This window comes from Dreissena polymorpha, chromosome 6, assembly GCF_020536995.1.
Source record: "Dreissena polymorpha isolate Duluth1 chromosome 6, UMN_Dpol_1.0, whole genome shotgun sequence".
Lineage (NCBI taxonomy): Eukaryota > Metazoa > Mollusca > Bivalvia > Myida > Dreissenidae > Dreissena > Dreissena polymorpha.
In genome coordinates this window covers 34,919,567-34,942,410 of record NC_068360.1, presented here as the reverse complement: position 1 = coordinate 34,942,410, position 22,844 = coordinate 34,919,567, and the positions used below count along the sequence as shown (strand labels likewise).

The 22,844-nt window shown below is 35.4% G+C and overlaps 2 long non-coding RNA genes across 4 annotated transcripts; both read left to right on the top strand.

Moving 5' to 3' along the window:
* Positions 1–2,595: 2,595 nt before the first annotated feature.
* On the top strand, positions 2,596–4,795 carry LOC127836611 (uncharacterized). The gene is made up of 3 exons (XR_008028847.1): positions 2,596–3,163; positions 3,867–3,935; positions 4,748–4,795. It is a non-coding gene; the product is annotated as an uncharacterized LOC127836611 (long non-coding RNA).
* On the top strand, positions 4,792–11,086 carry LOC127836610 (uncharacterized). 3 transcript variants are annotated; one of them, XR_008028846.1, is made up of 7 exons: positions 4,792–4,835; positions 6,055–6,178; positions 6,859–6,964; positions 9,376–9,431; positions 9,883–9,975; positions 10,416–10,509; positions 11,015–11,086. It is a non-coding gene; the product is annotated as an uncharacterized LOC127836610 (long non-coding RNA). The 3 variants fall into 3 exon arrangements; XR_008028845.1 differs by having other exon boundaries at positions 4,792–4,864; XR_008028844.1 differs by lacking the exon at positions 4,792–4,835 and having other exon boundaries at positions 5,466–6,178.
* Positions 11,087–22,844: the final 11,758 nt, after the last annotated feature.

The following is a 22,844-nucleotide window of genomic DNA, read 5'->3' as shown; positions in this document are numbered from 1 at the left end:
ATATTGAAAACTAATAAGTGTGCTCTGCATTGCTTTACGCTTTTAACAATGACAATTTGTGGTTTTTATAGCATCTCACCGCTTTTGTTTTGTGTTTTAATAGTAAGCTCACAGCTATCTGTTAAAATAGTTTTGTATATTAACTTGCATGTGTAACATTGACAGGAAAACTGGTAAATCTAATAAATAAGATATTAAAATGAAAATTTACACCCATACATTGTACTTTCAATCTAGTCTTTTATTCATACCAGATAAACCTATTACCCCGAATACAAATCTTATTTCTTCAATTTGAGGTGAATAATGACAAATTTTTCACAATGAACAATGCACGTTTGACAACATGTGTGTATAATAGGGTAAAAGAGCTTAAATTTGTACCATCTTTGTACAAGGCCAAAATCCTTTAAAATGACATTATCCTCCAGTTTAATTAATTCAATACCTAGATTAACATATCACCAAGCATAACAATCTGACTTAATCTATTGGGATGAAAAATGAAAAAGTTTATCAAAACAACGTTTGACAGCTATCTTGTACAACAGAAGAAAAGAGCTTAAAATTGTACCAACATTGTATAAGGCCAAATCCTTTAAATTGAATATTTTCTTCTAGTTGTTTAAATCTATACTTAGATTAACATATTGCCTAGCATAAAAATCTTACTTTCAACGATATGGGATAGAAATGAAAAGTTTTCACAAAGAAACAAACCACTTTGGCGACAGGTGTGAAAAATTATTGAATGAATTAACAGTATAAAATTGTACAAAGGCAAAATCCTTTAAAATGACTTATTTTCGTCTACTTTTTATTAATCATACCTAGAATTACATATCACCAGCATAACAATCTGACTTAATCGATTTGGGATGAAAAATGAAAGTTTATCAATAAGAACAAAAACACGTTTGACAGCAATCTTGTACAACAGAAGAAAAGAGCTTAAAATTGTCCAACATTGTATAAGGCCAAATGCTTTAAATTGAATATTTTCCTGTAGTTTGTTTAAATCTATACTTAGATTAACATCTTGCCTAGCATAAAAATCTTACTTCATAAGATATGGGATGAGAAATAAAATAGAAAGTGTTTCAACAAAATACAACCACTTGATTGAATGAAATAACAGTATAAATAGTACAAATTGTACAAAGGCAAAATCCTTTAAAATACCTCATTTCGTCTACTTTTTATAAATCATACATAGATTAACATCTCACCTAGCATAAAAATCTTACGTTATCAATATGTGATGCTTAATGAAGAAGTTTATAGAAAAATGCTTCGGGCCTTTCAATTTTTCAAATTATCGAAAATGAACGAATCCAGTGTTCTCTTTCAAATTCCGATAAATTAATAATTAATTAGAATAATAACTACCAAACCTAAAGAATTATCAAGACAGAAAATAAATACTTATTTCTATCACACAAAGAATATTCAATATGTCTTTTTTCGGAGACCGACTTGGCTCACTACGTAAAGTTCGTAACGTTGCGCTTTCAGGCATTCATTGCTCTGCAAACTGACAACCGAGCGCTAAAAACACTAATTAACACATTAAAATTGTTAATAACAATATCAAAATAATATAAACTTACCAGATCATGCTCAGAATACCCTACGACATCAAATATTAACGACTAATTACGAAGAATAATTGTTTGCTTTATAAGAAAATGGCCGACAGCAGCTGGAACAGGGAAGATTCTACAGGTACACCGGCATCTCCAAAATCAATGTCACGTGATTCCGCGTCCGCCGATAGATATATCGCATATCGCTGTAGCGGAGACGAGAGATTCCAATCTGTGTAATCTAGGTCTTTGACTTTCTCTATGGGTTTCAAGATGCTGTTGACTCGCTTCAAAAGTGAGTTCACGATGATAAAGCCAAAAGGGTTACATGTACATGCAAATAAGTGTTGTCGGAATCATTAACGTTGGCCACTGGCTATAGATTTAAAACATTAAGTTTATATGAAATTCACTTGCACAGAACATTGTCATGCATATCGATTCGTTATACTGACTATGTGAACATTTTTTAATTAAGCTGTACGTTTACCAAAAAACATACTGAAGTATTGTCTGTCAATTTGCCTTTGCTAAAAATTTGCAAGCAGACTTGAAAATCTCATTTATCTTGAAATCATTATTTACATGTTTCTTGCATAATTTTTTTCACACAATCGCTCCTCAACACCATCATGACTAGGTTCGTCCTACATCAAAAATAATTCAGGACTTTCTATCACTTCAATCTTTTCCCACTTACTACAAAATCATGCTACTTTTGCAAATTACATACCACATATGTATATTTTTGGCACATTTGCATCAAATATTTATATGAAGATGTCAGTGCCATTGATCGTTAAGAACAGAGACGCGAAAGACATAATGGGTTTAAAGAACATGTGTTGTTTCTGCTATTGCAGTCTTTCCGAAATACTGTCGGTCCTCGGATTTTTCCGATAATAATTTGGCAAATTTGGAAATGATTCTAATATTACCGGACCTCATGACCTTTTTATCAAACCAAAAGTTCTTACAATTTAACTGCCGTAAAATTGTGTGACCTGTTTGAACATTAATACCTATAATATTTATTTTCCTTATATATTTAATTTTGCATTCAGAAAATAATAGTCTCCTTCTAATAATGTAGAGTAAATGGTGTTTTATAGTTTGTTGTTTACACAGATAGTTGTACCAATGATTATTTAATCCATGTCTTGCTTCTAAATTGTTCATGGTGTTCTTATTATTATTTCATTGTTCACTGATGTGTACTTGTTTCTAACTTGAACAGAAAAATTGATGGCTTGGCTTGAGTTTATTGAATATATTTTAATAACCAATTAATTGAAAACATATAAACAAATATACAATGCCAACACATAAATGGAAAACATTTCAATGAACACACAAACTTTGTTGTCATGATAACAGTGTATCTGGTTGTTCTGACTTCATGTGTTAAAATGATTGTTTAATTATGGCATGTCTTAAATACTTAATTTTAGATAATGGATGCATTTTTACATCTGCTGTGTTTGCCTTTGGATGGCAGTGTTCTCCATGTAGCAAGTACAGTATGGACTGCCATATTTTTGGGACAAGACCCTGATAAACACAGGTTTTTAAGCGAGGTATGTAGCATGTTCAATAATAAAATCTTAATACCTTAACTTTGAGGCATTTCCGTGAACATTTAAACATTTACATTAAAATGACAGCACATTAACGTTATTAAGAAATAACCCTTGCATTGACCAATATGATGGAAACCATATTTTAGCTCACCTGAAATTAAAGGGCTGAGATTTTGTGACAGTTGCTGGAACATGTAAAAACTTTTAAGCATTGAAATATTTTTAAATATTATGAAATATGGTCATAACTGCATGAAGATTCATGTAAATCTGTGCATTTACTTGGTATTTATTAGGAGTTGTTTGATGGTCTCAATGAATAAAAGTTTATAAAGCATTGATTAAAAGAAGTCTACATGTATATTGTTATTTTCAAGAATAAATTGATTGAGTATTATAAGTTCGGCTGTTTTCAGAGAAAACTCGAGGTATTGTCATAGCCAGCTCGTGCTGGTCCGACGTCTGTGTCGTGCTAAAACCTTTACTTTGGCTCTAAAATGAAAGTGCTTCACTTACAACTTGAAACTTTATATGTAGATGCACTTTGATGTGTTCTACACACCACACTCAATTTAAAGGTCACTAGGTCAAAGGTCAAGGTCTTTGTGATTTAAAAATAATTCTGACAAGCTTTCATTTATTCAAGACTGAACCTGCCGCCGAGCGTTGCTCTTGTCTTAAGTGTATTTTCTATGCAAAGGTGCAGATACTGGAGTATGATCATCTGGTTGGTGCAGTCAATGAGGGTGGATTCCACTGGTCTCTTATAGTAAGTGAAAATGATTCTCAATTTACTTGCGAAATATCACGGTTGTCCAATTTTTAACTTGGATACATGTATAAATGGCATGAAACATTGTCTACTGGGCCTCTACAAAAATTGATTCCATAACAGAGCTGGGGCCAAAATTTGCCCTGTCCTGTGATGAATCTGTTTTTCCTCTATATGAACAGTAAACCCTTCAAAAATCTTCACTCAAAACACATGGCATAGAGCTTACATTTTTGGCATTCGTATAGTGGGCTTCTACGAAGATTGTTGAGATTACAGGCTTGGGGCCAAAAGTTAGGCCCACCCTGGGGCCCAATATGTTTGCCCTACATGTATATACTAAAAAAACTTCACAAATAGTCTTCTCTTAAACCACAAGGCATATAGGATAAATATTGTGCATACAACATTGCCAAGTGGACATCTGCCAATATTGTTCAAATTTAGGCACACAGGTTAAAATTTGCCCTGTCCTGCTGGGCCATTGTGTTCATACAAGAAAGTATGTAGTTAGTAAAAACTTAAAAAAACCTTCTCTGAAAACATAAGGCATAGATAAAAGGTTTTTGGCATGAACAATTTATAGTATTTTCATCTTGATTGCTAAATTTATTTTTCTTGTTCAAAAAAATATCCCCAACCTGGAGCAGTCAAATTATTTTTATGTATGTACATATAAAAAAAACTTTAAAATTTTTCTAAATAGGTTAAATTTTCAAGATTCCTGCCAGTGGGACTAATTATTAAGATCGCATATTATTCAGGTTAGCACCCCAAGGCCCTCTGGGGGCCTCTTTTATTTTCTTCAGGTTGTGCAACCGAAAGACAACAAAGTTTTGTACATAAATCCGATGGGGAGCAGAATGTTTCCCAGCAACAGATCCTGCAACAATGGATGTAAATGTGTACATTATTTAATTAAACAGGTTAGATACATTTAACTTCATATACTAAATTAGAAAATATCACAGACTGTAAAATGCTATGTAAATATTTAACTTGCAAATAATCATCATTTATATAAAAAGTTTACACTGATCAGATTGTGGAGGTTTTGGTGTCATGTCCGTTACCGAAATTAGACTTCCTGACAATATGTAGCATAAGCGTAATTCCTTCTAAGTTTGATTGACACCTTTCAGTGGTTTATGGGAATAATTGCTACCAAGAACTTTTTTATGTCCCCCACCACTATAGTGGGGGACATATTGTTTCTTTCCTGTCTGTAAGTCTATCTGTCTGTAGGTTTGTTTGTTGGTTTGAGTGTATATGTTTGCGTCAAACTTTAAAATTTGCCATAACTTTTGCAATATTGAAGATAGCAGCTTGATATTTTGCATGCATGCATGTGTATCTCATGGAGATGCACATTTTGAGTGGTGAAAGGTCAAGGTCATCCTTTAAGGTCAAAGGTCAAATATATAGCTTCAAAGCGGCGCAATAGGGGACATAGTGTTTCTAAAAACACTTTTCTTGTTTAACCATGTGACCCTGACATTAACCTAACTAAAATCCTGATAATTTACATTTAGGCTTAGTACTAGCACTTAGCAAGTTTCATTAATATTCCTGCATTGGTTTGTTTACGAGAAGAGGCGTGGACAAGGGAAACATTTCTTTACTTTATGCTTTTGTTTGCTCTTGTTTGAAGTACAATAAATCCATGTTTTAACCTTCTAACCTTGACCCAAATAAAAATCCTCACAGTATGCAGAACCAAGCTAGCTATTAATAAATCTGACCAAGTAACATTAAAATCCTTCATTGATTTATGCAAAGAAGCACTGGCAAGGTAATTATGTTTTTAACCTTGTGAACTTGACTTAATTGACAAATCTGCCAATATGCAAACCAAGGCTTGGTAATGAACACTCCTTCTAAGTTTCTTTTTAATCCTTTAAGTGTTTTATGAGAATAAGTGCTGACAAGATGCAAGGAACATCTAACCAGACATCCTGACATCACTCTGGACAGCGCAAAAAATATGTCTCCATTACCAGCTAGGGAATTTCATTCCTTATTCATTCCAAAAATTTAGCAAATAATATTTGTACTCATAATGTATCATTTATGGTGATTTGATGATGTTGTTTTTTTACTTTTTGCTTTTGAACAGTAAATTTGTGCACATTCGGCGCTTATCCAGCATTGATATGGGCGGACCAATACATTGGAACATACTCTGCCCACGTCATGCAAAACAGTCAGATTCAATATCTTGCGGTGTCTACGTTTTAAAGGTAATGGAATCTGTTATTTGTACTTCCCAATGACTTTTTTTCTTTAAGCGTTGTTTGTCTTTTTGTCCATCTGTGACACTTTTCTGTCCACAGCTGTTTCTTAACTTTTTCTTGTAATGAACCTTAAAAATTATTTTCTATTATCATGTTGCATTGGTACACGCATTCAATTTATCTGCATCAACTTGGTAAGCCATAGTTATCCTCTTCATTGATTGAAAGTAAGGAATCTGCATCAACTGGTAAAGCCATAGTTATCCTCTTCATTGATTGAAAGTAAGGAATCTGCATCAACTTGGTAAAGCCATAGTTATCCTCTTCATTGATTGAAATTAAGGAATCTGCATCAACTTGGTAAGCCATAGTTATCCTCTTCATTGATTGAACGTTAGGAATCTGCATCAACTTGGTAAAGCCATAGTTATCCTCTTCATTGATTGAAAGTAAGGAATTTCATAACTTTTTTTTGCTTTCCATAGCTGTTGCTCAGTAACTATTGTATGGAACTACATGAAACTTGTAATTAATATGTATGTTCATAAAATGTTTGTGCGTGCCTAAGTATTACTTGGATTGCCTTGGTAAATTAATTTTCAAACCCACTTAATTGGTTGAAACAGTTGTGTTTTTTTCTGCCCAATGCTACCTCTCAGTAAATATAATGATATTAACAGCTTTAGTAAGCAGAATGCTACCTGCAGAATCAATCCCTAGAGTTTGTGCTCAGCAAAACACAACTACTAGAAGAACGGAGACAAATAGCCAGAAGACTGCTTTCTGAAGGGGGTAAATAATTTTATTTCCAACAAAAACGAAACACTGTATATATTTTATCATTTATCACTTTTCCACCATTTTATCATTTATCACTTTTCCACCAAAATGATATATATGTTTTATATGTTTTGATTTAAAACCAAAGAAAAGCAAACCGTTATTATAACTTACCAGTGTTTTTTATCCAGAAAAGTTCTTTTTATGCTTTCTTAAGTGAATTACTTTCCATTGCTTTTTTTACTGGATTATGAAAAAAAAAATGTTCAATAAGGAAAATGATAGAAAATGGCTTTACAAATAAGAAACAAATCATTGCAATATGATTATATTTTTTATTAGCTCACCTGAGCGATAGCTCGAGGTGAGCTATTGTGATCACTCAGCGTCCGGCGTCCGTCCGTCCGTCTGTCTGTCTGTAAACAATTTGTAAACATCTTCTTCTACTACACCATTGAGCCAATTTCAACTAAATTTCATGTGGAGCATCCCTAGGTCATGGGACAAAAGAATTGTTAAAAAAAAATTGATCACATAACCAAGATGGCCGCCATGACCATATATGGTAAAAACCTTAAAAAATCTTCTTGTCAGAAACCGCTCATCAAATTTTCAAAAAATTTTCACATGGATGACCTTTGAAGGCTCCCTTGAAAAAGTTGTTCAAAGAAATTTGATTCGTCAAAAAACATGGCCGCAGGAGCTCGTTGAACTTTGCATGTTTATTCGTTTTTGCCTATTTTGTGAAAACTTTAAAAAATCTTCCACATTTTTTGTCCGATCCTTTCCAAATTTGCACAGTGTCTTTATATCGATGAGGACACGAACCCTACAAAAAATGAGCATTATTGGTCCATGAAGTACAGAATTACCTCCCCTTGAATTGAGAAAATGGTGTTTATGCAATAAAGTCCAAATTTTTCATCCAATTATTTCCAAACTTGTAAGGATTTAGCATGGTTCAAACAAGGGAAACAACTACGGTTTATGCATGTTCTTTTTATTACAGATTTACCTCCCTTTAATTCATTCAAAATCTCATTTTACAGCAGAGATTCCAAATCTGACCTGTAAATGAGCCCCATATTTACTGCCAGTGTAGGTTACCTTTTCCCATTTGATCATTCTTAAGTATTGGTCTTGTAATGCTGCTACTGCTTCTGCTACTGCTACTGCTACTATTACTACTACTACTACTACTACTACTACTACTACTACTACTACTACTACTACTTCTACTACTACTACCACTACCACTACTACTACTACTACTACTACTACTACTACTACTACTAGTACCACCACTACCACCACCACCACCACCTTCTACTACTACTGCCACTACTACTACTTTTACCACTACTACTACTACTACTACTACTACTACTACTTCTACTACCACTACTACTACTACTACTACTACTACTACTACTACTTCTACTACTATTCGTCTTAAATGTATCATTTTTCTTACATATTGTGTGTTATTATAACATATTGTATCAATATTTTACAATTCAGCACATATAAAAATCGTATATACCCGCTTTAATGATTTATTTAAAATGATACCCCATTATAATAATAATCCTGTAAGATAGGTGTTTGAATAAGTATTAAAAAAAATCCCCAGGGCACTTTAACTAAAAATGAAGTAGAATGTAAATCATCAAGAGTCAAGACTAAAATTTACTAAAGTGTTTTGCTATGCACTTATGATAATTGATGAAATTGTTAAGTCAAAGAAATGAAACACACACACAAAATTCCAATACTGTCCCTGTGGAATTGGAACTCACACACTACAGAATCTGCTGGTTTGCATGTACAGTGTGAACATGTATATGTAAATGAATTTATATTGCACTTTGGATGCCCCCAGGGGTTATACTGTTTTGCGCATGTAGGTCTGTCGGTCGGTCCGTCCACCAAATGGTTTCCGGATGTTAACTCAATAACGCGTAAACCTAGGATCATGATACATTATTGGTACAATGATTATGACTGGCACATGTCCCCTATTGATTTTCAGGTCACTTCTTCAAAGGTCAAGGTCACATTGACTAGAAACAGTAAAATTGTTTCCGGATGATAACTCAAGAATGCTTAGGCCAAGGATCATGTAACTTCATAGGTACATTGATCATGATTGGCAGATAACCCCTATTGATTTTCAGGTCACTAGGTCAAGGTCACATTGACCTGAAGCATTAAAATAGTTTCTAACATATTCACACAATGGCTGCCACTATAACTGACAGCCCATTCGAGGGGCATGCGTGTTTTACAAACAGCCCTTGTTTGCATGCCTTGTTTGAAAAGCCATAGAAATAATATGTTTGGACACATGAATGACTAACTTAATTGCTGCAAATACTTTTAAAGCATATTTATTTATTCAAATTGTTAACTTACTTTTCTAGAATTCATTGAAGGTCATCTAGAAGAGATAGCAAGTAGCCCATCAGTCGAACATGAGGTAACAGCCACCTTACTATATTGATGTGAATTAGTTATAAAAATAAATATGTTTAAAAAATGCAGAAAAAGTTATCCGATGAAAGAGCAGTGGAATATCTTAGGCAAAGGACTCAGAATGGAAAGGGTTTGAGGAAACACTGTCTAGTCAGTAAGAAACACTTGATTATACAATCTCTTAGCAAAAGCAATAAGAGTCACTGTTAAAAACGTGCCTTTGCTAACAAATCTTTACTCAAAGTTAGGATAATTTCTGTTGTTGCTTTTCTATAATTCCTTTCTGATCTGATTTCCCATTCACATGATATTTCATCTCCAACATTAAAATATTAGGAAAACATAAGTGAATAATCACAGGAGTAATGAGATTGCAGCTGTCATTTATGGTAGAGAAAATGAGAATACAAAAACATAAAGGAAGTAAATATGAGTATATCCTGATCATTTTGCAGAACTCGGACCAGCTCGCAAACACCCCTGCCTCTGCCATGGAGTTGGAAGGGCGAGACACTGACCCAGTAGTCGATCATGTGGCAACAACTAGGGTACTCTATTTATGTGAACTAATTGTAAACATAAATATATCCAAAAATGCAGAAAAAGTTATCCGATCAAAGAGCAGTGAACTATTTTATGCAGCAGGTGACTTAGATTGAAAATGGCTTGAGAAAACACTGTCTAGTCAGTAAGACACAATTGATTATACAATCGCGAAGCAAAAGGAATCAGAGTGACTGTTAAAAGTGTGCTATTGCTTTCAAATCTTTTATGGGTATTATGGTAATTTCAATTCTTTCTTTTCTATAAGTCCTTTCTCATTTAAGATCCATTCACATGATATTCCATCTACTACATTAAAATACTAGGATAACATGAGTGAATAAGCACATTAGGAATGAGATTGCAGCTGTCATTTACGGTAGAGAAAATAAGAATACAAGAACATAAAAGAAGTAAATATGAGTTCATCATGATCATTTTGCAGAACTCGGACCAGCTGGCAAACAACCCTGCCTCTGCCATGGAGTTGGAAGGGGGGAGACACTGACCCAGTGGTCGATCATGTAGCAACAGCCAGGGTACTCTATTTATGTGAATTAATTGTAAACATAAATATATCCAAAAATGCAGAAAAAGTTATCCGAGCAAAGAGCAGTGAACTATCTTAGGCAGCATACTTAGATTGAAAAGGGCTTGAGAAAACACTGTCTAGTCAGTAAGACTCAATTGATTATACAATCGCGAAGCAACAGCAATAAGAGTTACTGTTAAAAACGTGTCCTTGATAACAAATATTTCATCTGTGTTATGGTAATTTCAATTCTTGCTTTTCTATAAGTCCTTAGTAAATAAAGGAAGTAAATATGAGTATATCATGATCATTTGAAACAATCATACAAATATGCATGGATTTTGAATTTCATATTGTGTTGAAGATTCATGAAAAGAAGAGTAAATTAAAACTTTAAATCTTAGAACAATTTGTTTAAGAATTATCTTAGAAACTTTAAGAAAACCAGCTTAGAGTATATGTGTAAAGATGACAGATCCAATATTTAATATGCATCTTTATATATTTTTCAGGTGAGTCAAAGCGGACACAGTTGATGAGGAAATATGCATCCAGCATTGGAAGCACAATTTTTCTTTAAAAAATACAATTTATTTAATTTAATTTACATAATGCCCTGTCTGTTGGTTTGTTTGTTTGTGCAAACCTTAACATTTGCAATAACTTTTGCAATATTAAAGGTAGCAACTTCATATATAGCATGCATGTGCATCTCAAGGAGCTACACACTTTGAGTTGTGTAAGGTCAAGGTATTTTTTTTTTGGTAAAATTGATGAATTAATATGATATCTCTTTGCAAATTGTTTTAAAATTAATACATAACTTGTTTCAGAAACATTGTTTAATAACATTCAATTGTCATTTATTCGAATTTGAAAGTTGTCAAAAGTAATTATTTCTCCCTAAACGGTATCTTTAGGTATATGTGATATTTCATGAGAAAACTAGTCTTCATTGCATTACAAATTAATGAAGCATTCTTTACATTTGCTTTTATAACAAAAAAACCTAGTTTAGACTTGTAAAATTGATAAAAATAATTATTTGAACATAAAGTTTGACCAGAGTGTACAATTTAAACACACAAGTTTATAACGACGTGTATCTTGTGCTTTGCATTTGTTTAAAAGTTGCCTTATAATTGTGCGAAGCATGTCTTCTCAAATTAAAAATGCATCTTATTCAAAGGTGATCAGAACTAAATGTGTTTTTTTTAATAATTCAGGGATAACAAAAATCAGACTAAGAAACCATATGCAATAATTCATAGTCTGTTGTCTTCACAGAGAGAAACTTCAATAAAAAATATGCTGTCATTTTATAATACCTTTGTGTTTGCCTCACGGTTGCCTATTGATTTGTTTTAAAATAGGAAGTTTATAATGAGGTATATAACACAAAGAAATTTCATATTTGAATCATTTTTATGCTCCTCTAAAAAATTCTTGTCTGAGCTTTTTCTCAGTAACTTATTACGGGAATTCAATGAAACTTTATGGGAAGCTTCACTACCAAGAGGAGATGTGCATGTTATTAGCCAGTTATGGTCGGATGATTTTTCACAGAGTTATGGCCCATTGAAATTTTCCATTTACTGTACATATAGTGCAATTCTTGTTCGGGCTATTTCTCAGCAACTAATGTCTGCAATTGAATGAAACTTTATGGGAAGCTTCACTACCAACAGGACATGTGCATATTATCAGCAAGTTATGGTCGGATGATTTTTCACAGAGTTATGGCCCTTTGAAATTTTCAATATACTGTACATATAGTGCAATTCTTGTCTGGGCTATTTATCCCCAACTAATGACTTGAATTCAATGAAGTTTTATGGGAAGCTTAACTGCCTTGAAGAGATGCGCGTGTTATTTGTGGGTTCTGGTTAGATGATTTATTTAGAGACTTATGGCCCTTTGAAATTGTTAAGTTGCTAAACCATCCATCCTATTATTTTGTCCAAAGTTATGCCACTCAAGATGTTTCCTTTTATCTGAATATATAGTGCAATATTGTGACCAAAAAAACTTTGGGGAGCTTCACCCATCTCTGACGGCTTGTTTTAATTAAATATTAATTGTAAATCCCATATCACCTTTTATCATACTTTTTTGTAATTGACAACTTGGTTTTCTGACAATTGTTTTCCTTGTTTTGTTTCAAATAGGCATGATATGGTTACTATTATATCAACTTCATATGTTCTTCCCTTGTGATAAGTATTTTTAGCTCATCTATTTTTTGAAAAAAAATTATGAGCTATTGTCATCACCTTTGCGTCGGCGTTGGCGTCCGGTTAAGTTTTGCGTTTAGGTCCACTTTTCTCAGAAAGTATCAATGCTATTGCATTCAAACTTGGTACACTTACTTACCACCATGAGAGGACTGGGCAGGCAAAGTTAGATAACTCTGGCGTGCAATTTGACAGAATTATGTGCCCTTTTTATACTTAGAAAATTGAAAATTTTGGTTAAGTTTTGCGTTTAGGTCCACTTTTCTCAGAAAGTATCAATGCTATTGCATTCAAACTTGGAACACTTACTTACTATCATGAGGGGACTGGGCAGGCAAAGTTAGATAACTCTGGCGTGCATTTTGACAGAATTATGTGCCCTTTTTATACTTAGAAAATTGAAAATTTTGGTTAAGTTTTGTGTTTAGGTCCATTTTATTCCGTAAGTATCAAAGCTATTGCTTTCATACTTGCAACACTTACTAACTATCATAAGGGGACTGTGCAGGCAAAGTTATGTAACTCTAACTGGCATTTGGGCAGAATTATGGGCCCTTTATACTTAGAAAATTGAAAATTTGGTTAAGTTTTGTGTTTTGGTCCACTTAACCCCTAAAGTATCATAGATATTGCTTTCATACTTGGAACACTTGCAAACTATCATAAGGGTACAGTAAAAGGACAAGTTGCATAACTCTGGTTGTCATTTTTATGGAATTATGGCCCTTTTTTGACTTAGTAACTTTGAATATATGGTTAAATTTTGTGTTTCGATCCACTTTACTTCTTAACTATCAAGGCTATTGCTTTCAAACTTCAAATACTTTCATGCTATCATGAGGTGACTGTACCTGGCAAGTTGAATTTTACCTTGAATCCCCCCCCCTACCCGAATTGACCACCACACCCTCACACTATACCACCCCACCTCCACCCAAAATTTCATTTTATTTTAATGGTTAAACCCCCTCCCCCTCCCCCCCCCCCCCCCCCCCCCGATTTTATTTTTTTTCGCATTTTTTTTTCCCCTTTTTTTGAAAATAATGTCATAAATGTCCACATTCCCATGCTATACACCCCTCTTCACTCCACCCCTCCCTCCTTTGTGATTGAAAATGAGAGTCCCTTCACCTTTAAAAAGAAAATAGATGAGCGGTCTGCACCCGCAAGGCGGTGCTCTTGTTTATATCTATTTCTTAATATTTTTCAGTAGTAATAATGTCTAAGAATGTATCTGGGTAGAATGAATATCTGTTCTTTTAAAGGTTGTAACTGATGCTCTATTTCTTTTGGACATGACATGTTACTGTCTCGTTTGTACAGAGATTCAATTAAATACTACATTTTATTATGTGTGATTCTATTTTTGTGTTCCAAATAGGCAGTCTGACATATTAGGTATATTGAAAACTCTTACATATAACATTTGTAAGTATCTGTTATTAATGACAGTTAAATGAAACAATGGTTGTATAGTTGTGTATATTACAAAGTATAATTATTGTTATATTTCGAAATTAGAATTATGTTTATATTTTAATTCACATACACTTTCAACTATAATTTGTAATAGTGCCGTTGCTGCTTAAATTTTATGTGGTTTGGATGCACACTGTTATATTCTATGCTCCTTCAAAATACAATTAAGGTTTCACCTTAACGGTTATAACGCGAGTGAAAAGCAATATACACTGTTATCATGTGATTTAAAACAAGTTTTGTTCAATTATCTGTAAAGTTCATTCATAACTATTTTATAACATGTCTGCTTAATCCACTTACTATATTCAAGCATTTTGCATTATTGTTTTTGTTTAACACTAGAAACTGTAAAGTAAGGTATATATCTTGTTGTAACTTTAATTGCATTTATTATGTACTGCATATTAATTGTTGGGATAGTTCCGCATATGTAACGTGTTTTTATTCACGTGTTTTTATGTCCCCCACTATAGTAGTGGGGGACATATTGTATTTGCCCTGTCTGTTGGTCTGTTGGTCTGTCTGTCTGTTTGCGCCAACTTTATTATTTTGCAATAACTTTAACTATATTGAAGATAGCAACTTCATATTTGGCATGCATGTGTATCTCATGAAGCTGCACATTTTGAGTGGTGAAAGGTCAAGGTCATCCTTCAAGGTCAGAGGACAAATATATGTGGCCCAAATCGCTTATTTTATAAATACTTTTGCAATATTGAAGATAGCAACTTGATATTTGGCATGCATGTGCATCTCATGGAGCTGCACATTTTGAGTGGTGAAAGGTCGAGGTCAAGGTCATCCTTGAAGGTCAGAGGTCAAATATATGTGGCCCAAATCGCTTATTTTATGAATACTTTTGCAATATTGAAGATAGCAACTTGATATTTGGCATGCATGTGTATCTCGTGGAGCTGCACATTTTGAGTGGTGAAAGGTCAAGGTCAAGGTCATCCTTCACAAGGTCAAGGTCATCCTACAAGGTCAAACATCATATAGGGGGACATTGTGTTTCACAAACGCATCTTGTTTAATCTGTCTTTGTGTTTTAACGGTCGCCTTTAATGGACTGTCAAAACTGTGTTTGAATGTATTTAATCAATTGCCATTATTATCTTTTTAATGAAGGTTATATTATAGTATCGTGTCTGTTCCTAGATGTATTCTACGACAATATGGCTGCATTTTTAGAACTGTTATGCACTGATTTACAACTATTATGTCACATTAAATACTGTACTTGTAACATCTATATTTTCATAGAGCATATTACATGACCTTTTGACCATCTACATTTTTTATTTCGTAGGTGGTCTGTTTATGGTTTATGAAATGCTTGTTTTTAATATCAAACGCAACCAGTTAAAACATTTGTTTCTCGTGTTTGTTTAACTACAGACACCTTTTCATAATGTCATAATATCAGTTTCATTAAATAATATATTGTACTATGTGCAGAGCCTTTGAGCTGCCTATATTTTTGTTTCGCAAAGGTAGCAAGCAAGGGCTAATTCTTATGAAATTGATACAAGCATGAAAAAAGCATAATTGATATTTAGTTAAATACTGTTTGCTATCACGTGAAACGAAATTTGTTACGCGGGGTAAGTAAAACGTGTTATTATTGTGACAATTGTCATGTGAAGACCCAATATATGTACAATATGCTTATTTGATATTTTGTTGTCATAATTAAGCTCCATTACAAATGATGTAATACGACCTATTCAATTACATATATACTATCAATGGTTATTAATATAATTATACCTATATTTATGCCCCTCTTCGAAGAAGAGGGGGTATATTGCTTTGCTCATGTCGGTCGGTCTGTTGGTCGGTCGGTCCGTACACCAGGTGGTTTCCGGATGATAACTCAATAACGCTTGGGCCTAGGATCATGAAACTTCATAGGAACATTGATCTTTACTCGCAGATGACCCCTATTGATTTTTAGGTCACAAGGTCAAAGGTCAAGGTCACAGTGACAAAAATCATATACACACAATGGCTGCCACTACAACGGACAGTCCATATGGGGGGCATGCATGTTTTACAAACAGCCCTTGTTTTTATATTGCATTAAATTGAGTTTATTAGCCTCATACACTCTGACGCACTTAGGATATATTTAATTACATGTATACTTTCGATAATTATTTATGTTCTAGTGTAATGTATAATAACTCATAATGTATAATAATTCATGTATGCACCGTTGTAACCAAACGATTTTATTTCTTTGCATAACTTTATTTTGTATAAACATAAACTGTGTATTGTGGAAACACTGTATCATGTATGCTTGATTTGTCCACTTGGGCTTTTGGCTTTCTGGATGGATTGTTTAATAAACTATGTTCTAAAAAATGCAAAGGTTTCGTGTCCGCTCAATTATTTTGCTATGTATGGTCGGATTAAAATATTACTTGGCATGAGTATTAACCACAAGAGTATATGTGAAATACTCAACAGCCAGATGTCAAGGTCAAACGGTGCTATATAACTTTGACAATAATCAATGTAAATACCAGTGTTTGGTGTCCAATAAATCATTTTGCCGTGCATGGTCCATTTTAATGACAATTGGCATAAGAAAAAAACACAATACATGTTGTTTGATATGTCACGTGAAAGACTCGAGATGCTGATGTCAAGGTCAAGGTAAAAAGGTGCTTTGGAACTTTGACAAAAAAAAAACAATGTAACAATGTGATCATCACAGTGTTTTGTTTCCACTAAATAACTTTGCTAATGTTTGGATTTTTATAATACTTGTCATAACTAATAGCCACAAGTATGATGTGATGCGCAAAAGGCTCAAGGTGCTGATGTGAAGCTCAAACGGTGCTATTGAACTTTCACAAAAAACAATAAAAAATTCTAAGTTTTTCAGTTGTTCGTGAACGCTAAATAACTTCACTATACACAATATAAATGGTTGTCGCGTAAAAGACTCGTAATGCTGATGTCTTCTTTTATTTCATAATCTTTGTAATTGTTATCAAGACATTTCTTTTTCATTTATACCAATACTGTTGTCATGTTATTGGGCGTGCTTTTAAAACTGAGCCACGTATTGCGAAAACGGGTCTTATGTCTGTGGTGATCCGACAAGCCTGCCATTCGACTTTTGAAATTTAAAATTACACAACTTTTGAAACTATAATTAATTTTGATGTTATTGTGTTATATATCATGGGCACAACTCTTAAATTGTATTGCATTATGTCATTATGCTATGTATTATGGGCCGGAGGCCTTGATTTACTCCATTAACTGTTCTGTTCTGTTCTGTTCTGTCAAGTCCTGAAGATCAAGGTCCAATGGTGTTTTTGCACTGTGACAAACATAACGAATAAGTCCGAATCAACACCGGGGTTCATGTCCGCAAAAAAACACCATACATGGTCGGGATTTTAATAATACTTGGCGAGAGTAATACCCACACGTGAATAATATGTCTCGTGAAAGACGCATGATGATACAGATAAACGTTGCTTTTGAACTTTGACAAAAATCGATGTAAAATTAAATGTCATCATCAAAGTGGTTTTTGTTCACCATATAGCGTCGCTATACATGGTCGTATTTTAATGCTCCTTGATATAAATAACAACCACAGTAGTATTGTGTGTCGCATGTGATAATCGAGGTGCTGATATCAAGATAAAAAAAGTATTTTTATAACGTTGACAATTCAATGAAAAAAAGTTATTACAATGTTTTTGGTTCACGCAGTGATATCGTCATTCTTAACTTGATTTTCAAATTACTTATGTTGCGGTGCCAGGCATCCGTGTATCGTTTTTTTTTCATCTTAATGTAATTAATTGTGATATGTTGTATTTTCTGATCGCACTCATTCACGAATCATCATACTCGCCCTGGGAGAGGCAACGTCGCACATTGCGTATAATTTTTACACGTACACACCTCTAGATTCAAACAAGCGTATTGCAATTATCAGCTTATTTTACAGAACAGTCCATGGAAAAAGCACAAAAACGTAAAAACAGTAGTAACAACTCTAGTAGTAGCAATGGACCAAATCAAAGCGCCGAAGGCACTGAAATAGTTCGCTGTTGTCGTCCTTGATTAGCTTGTGCGCTTTCCACAGGCTCATCAGTGTGCACAGGCTAATCTTGTTTTACATGCATTAAGCACCGTTTTCCCTGAAAGCAGCCGATATGTACAGATTTCAATGATAACCACAAGACTGGCCAATTACATCTTACAAGCTGGTAAATACAGTCACTGCAGTTTAGTAGAACAGACGCTCCTTAGCATATGTCGTCTGCAGTGCAGATAGGCAGCGGTAATCGTTCCTAGCATAGTGAGTTGCGCTTCTTAGCGTTAGCGTAGCTTAGGCTTCCAAGCACATACTGATTGCAAAACATGGTCTGTAAATTCATTCAGCCGCTAACGCGACCAACTAAAAATGAACAGAAGATAGCTGCCAAAAACAAGGGTATTGCCAAAAACAAGGGTATTTCTGGTGGGTCGAATGAGTCAACAAAGAGTGTAGTGAGTGAAATAGGCAGTGTTAATTGCAAAGTGAGTGACGCTATCCATGGTGCTCATTCCGTGTTATTCAGTGACCCTGTCATGGATAACTCGGTGTTCGCACCAAGTGCAGGAGAGGCCGGAAATGGAACAGAGAGACGCATCATATCACAGGTCAGCCACCCACCAACTCTGTAATAAGAGTTTCATAGTATCCATAACACCAAAAAGATGTTGCCCATTTTCTGTTAATGCCCCGCAGCGTATTGTTGCACTCATTCACATGCCTCAGACTGCACGATGGTTTATACTCGCTCGTGGACAGACACCGTTGCGCGTTTGAGGATAAATAGAACTCAAAATAGATATAGCACTTTCTGTACTATGGAAACAATCAAGTCCAATCCGGTAGAGCACAGGTGGTGTGAATGGTCCGAAATGAAATATTTTACGGAATCACACGCCTAGCATATGTCCGATACACCCTGGCCAGGAAATCCCAACTAGATTATGCACATTCTGTGCCATTCACCCGTGCAATTGAAAATAGTACTCCAAATAGATATAACACGTGCGTTGTTTTTGCACCGAGGCGTGTTATGTGAGTTATTTACAAGCCTTTAAATTAACAGTGGTAAATACTGGCAGAGAGCAAGACATCGTTGGACATCGAAGCAAAATGTGTACATATGCATTGCCTTTGCACCATGGTCATGTAATTCCAACTAGATATTGCACATTGCGCGCTACATATACCGCAACATATAACACCAAAAAAGATGTTGCCCATATTCTGTTAATGCCCCGCAGCGTATTGTTGCACTTATTCACATGCCTCAGACTGCACGATTGTTTGTACCCGCTCGTGGACAGACACCGTTGCGCGTTTGAGGATAAATAGAACTCAAAATAGATATAGCACTTTCTGTACTATGGAAACAATCAAGTCCAATCCGATAGAGCACAGGTGGTGTGAATGGTCCGAAATGAAATATTTTACGGAATCACACGCCTAGCATATGTCCGATACACCCTGGTCAGGAAATCCCAACTAGATTATGCACATTCTGTGCCATTCACCCGCGCAATTGAAAATAGTACTCCAAATAGATATTACACGTGCGTTGTTTTTGCGCCAAGGCGTGTTGTGTGAGTTATTTACAAGCCTTTAACTTTACAGTGGTAACTACTGGCAGAGAGCAAGACATCGTTGGACATCGAAGCAAAATGTGTACATATGCATTGCCTTTGCACCATGGTCATGTAATTCCAACTAGATATTGCACATTGCGCGCTATATATACCGCAACATATAACACCAAAAAAGATGTTGCCCATATTCTGTTAATGCCCCGCAGCGTATTGTTGCACTTATTCACATGCCTCAGACTGCACGATGGTTTATACCCGCTCGTGGACAGACACCGTTGCGCGTTTGAGGATAAATAGAACTCAAAATAGATATAGCACTTTCTGTACTATGGAAACAATCAAGTCCAATCCGGTAGAGCACAGGTGATGTGAATGGTCCGAAATGAAATATTTTACGGAATCACACGCCTAGCATATGTCCGAACACCCTGGCCAGGAAATCCCAACTAGATTATGCACATTCTGTGCCATTCACCCGTGCAATTGAAAATAGTACTCCAAATAGATATTACACGTGCGTTGTTTTTGCGCCAAGGCGTGTTGTGTGAGTTATTTACAAGCCTTTAACTTTACAGTGGTAAATACTGGCAGAGAGCAAGACATCGTTGGACATCGAAGCAAAATATGTACATATGCATTGCCTTTGCACCATGGTTATGTAATTCCAACTAGATATTGCACATTGCGCGCTATATATATCGCAACATATAACACCAAAAAGATGTTGCCCATATTCTGTTAATGCCCCGCAGCGTATTGCTGCACTCATTCACATGCCTCAGACTGCATGATGGTTTATACCCGCTCGTGGACAGACACCGTTGCGCGTTTGAGGATAAATAGAACTCAAAATAGATATAGCACTTTCTGTACTATGGAAAAAATCAAGTCCAATCCGATAGAGCACAGGTGGTGTGAATGGTCCGAAATGAAATATTTTACGGAATCACACGCCTAGCATATGTCCGATACACCCTGGTCAGGAAATCCCAACTAGATTATGCACATCCTTTGCAATTCACCCGTGCAATTGAAAATAGTACTCCAAATAGATATAACACGTGCGTTGTTTTTGCACCGAGGCGTGTTATGTGAGTTATTTACAAGCCTTTAAATTAACAGTGGTAAATACTGGCAGAGAGCAAGACATCGTTGGACATCGAAGCAAAATGTGTACATATGCATTGCCTTTGCACCATGGTCATGTAATTCCAACTAGATATTGCACATTGCGCGCTACATATACCGCAACATATAACACCAAAAAAGATGTTGCCCATATTCTGTTAATGCCCCGCAGCGTATTGTTGCACTTATTCACATGCCTCAGACTGCACGATTGTTTGTACCCGCTCGTGGACAGACACCGTTGCGCGTTTGAGGATAAATAGAACTCAAAATAGATATAGCACTTTCTGTACTATGGAAAAAATCAAGTCCAATCCGATAGATCACAGGTGGTGTGAATGGTCCGAAATGAAATATTTTACGGAATCACACGCCTAGCATATGTCCGATACACCCTGGTCAGGAAATCCCAACTAGATTATGCACATTCTGTGCCTTTCACCCGTGCAATTGAAAATAGTACTCCAAATAGATATAACACGTGCGTTGTTTTTGCACCGAGGCGTGTTGTGTGAGTTATTTACAAGCCTTTAAATTAACAGTGGTAAATACTGGCAGAGAGCAAGACATCGTTGGACATCGAAGCAAAATGTGTACATATGCATTGCCTTTGCACCATGGTTATGTAATTCCAACTAGATATTGCACATTGCGCGCTATATATACCGCAACATATAACACCAAAAAAGATGTTGCCCATATTCTGTTAATGCCCCGCAGCGTATTGTTGCACTCATTCACATGCCTCAGACTGCGCGATGGTTTATACCCGCTCGTGGACAGACACCGTTGCGCGTTTGAGGATAAATAGAACTCAAAATAGATATAGCACTTTCTGTTCTATGGAAACAATCAAGTCCAATCCGATAGAGCACAGGTGATGTTAATAGTCCGAAATGAAATATTTTACGGAATCACACGCCTAGCATATGTCCGATACACCCTGGCCAGGAAATCCCAACTAGATTATGCACATTCTGTGCCATTCACCCGTGCAATTGAAAATAGTACTCCAAATAGATATAACACGTGCGTTGTTTTAGCGCCAAGGCGTGTTGTGTGAGTTATTTACAAGCCTTTAACTTTACAGTGGTAAATACTGGCAGAGAGCAAGACATCGTTGGACATCGAAGCAAAATATGTACATATGCATTGCCTTTTTGCACCATGGTTATGTAATTCCAACTAGATATTGCACATTGCGCGCTATATATATATCGCAACATATAACACCAAAAAGATGTTGCCCATATTCTGTTAATGCCCCGCAGCGTATTGTTGCACTCATTCACATGCCTCAGACTGCACGATTGTTTGTACCCGCTCGTGGACAGACACCGTTGCGCGTTTGAGGATAAATAGAACTCAAAATAGATATAGCACTTTCTGTACTATGGAAAAAATCAAGTCCAGTCCGATAGAGCACAGGTGGTGTGAATGGTCCGAAATGAAATATTTTACGGAATCACACGCCTAGCATATGTCCGATACACCCTGGTCAGGAAATCCCAACTAGATTATGCACATTCTGTGCCTTTCACCCGTGCAATTGAAAATAGTACTCCAAATAGATATTACACGTGCGTTGTTTTTGCGCCGAGGCGTGTTGTGTGAGTTATTTACAAGCCTTTAACTTTACAGTGGTAAATACTGGCAGAGGGTAAGACATCGTTGCACATCGTTGGTCATGTAACTCCAACTAGATATTGCACATTGCGCTATCGGAAAATATAACACCACAAGATGTTGCACATATTCTGCTTATGCCCCGTTGTATATTGTTGCACTCAATCACATGCCTCAGACTTGACAATGGATTATACCCGCTCGGGGACAGACA